Genomic DNA, 734 nt, shown 5'->3' on the forward strand with positions numbered 1-734 from the left:
GAAGGCCATGTCAACTTCAGACATTTGGCGACCCCGAGGCAGGGAAAAATGTTCTTCCCCCTCCCTTCTCATTCCTTACAACATCATCATTTTACCCTGCATGCACACAAAGCTCAATGTAATGATATCATATGGTCTCTTCAAATCTCAGACCTAGAAGTTTCTTCAGAGGGACCCCTGGCTTTCCTCCTTTGACCCAAAGCCTTTGCATTCCCCTCTCAGATTTCCCTTCCACAGGTGTCACTCCTAAAAGAAAGGGACTTTAACACGTTTAACCATTATTGACCCCCACCATCCCCTCTCAGGGTTAAATCTGGAGAGTTTCCAGGACTCTACCAGTCTCACCTATGGGAGGGAGAATCAAGCAGAGGCATATCCCTTCCATTCCTAGCTTGGGCAGTAGCTAGTGAGTGGAAGGCAATCTGCTACAAGTCAACACTCACCTGTGCTGGGCAGCAGTGGCATGGGAGAGAGACGAGAACAGAGATTCAAGTTTACTGGGCAAAAGCAGGCAATGGTAAACCACTTCCATAAAGAAAACTCTATGGATACACTACCAGAATGATTGCAGATGGAGGTGGGGCGTTCTGGGAGAGATGTGTCTGTGGCATTGCTGTGGATCAGAGATGACTCAACATCATCAGCCAAAACAAACTCCCCCACCCCCATTCCCACCCTGACCATCTCACTCACTCACCACCTGAGCCAGCCCTGGTTGGAGGGAAAGGAGGAAG

General features: G+C 49.0%; 1 non-coding gene across 1 annotated transcript; it reads left to right on the forward strand.

The window, feature by feature from the left end:
* The first annotated feature begins 295 nt into the window (after positions 1 to 295).
* Positions 296 to 433, forward strand: LOC119944234. The gene has a single exon (XR_005455731.1). It is a non-coding gene; the product is annotated as a small nucleolar RNA SNORA7 (small nucleolar RNA).
* Positions 434 to 734: the final 301 nt, after the last annotated feature.

The sequence above is a fragment of the Tachyglossus aculeatus genome, chromosome 22 (assembly GCF_015852505.1).
Source record: "Tachyglossus aculeatus isolate mTacAcu1 chromosome 22, mTacAcu1.pri, whole genome shotgun sequence".
NCBI classification, from domain to species: Eukaryota; Metazoa; Chordata; class Mammalia; order Monotremata; family Tachyglossidae; genus Tachyglossus; species Tachyglossus aculeatus.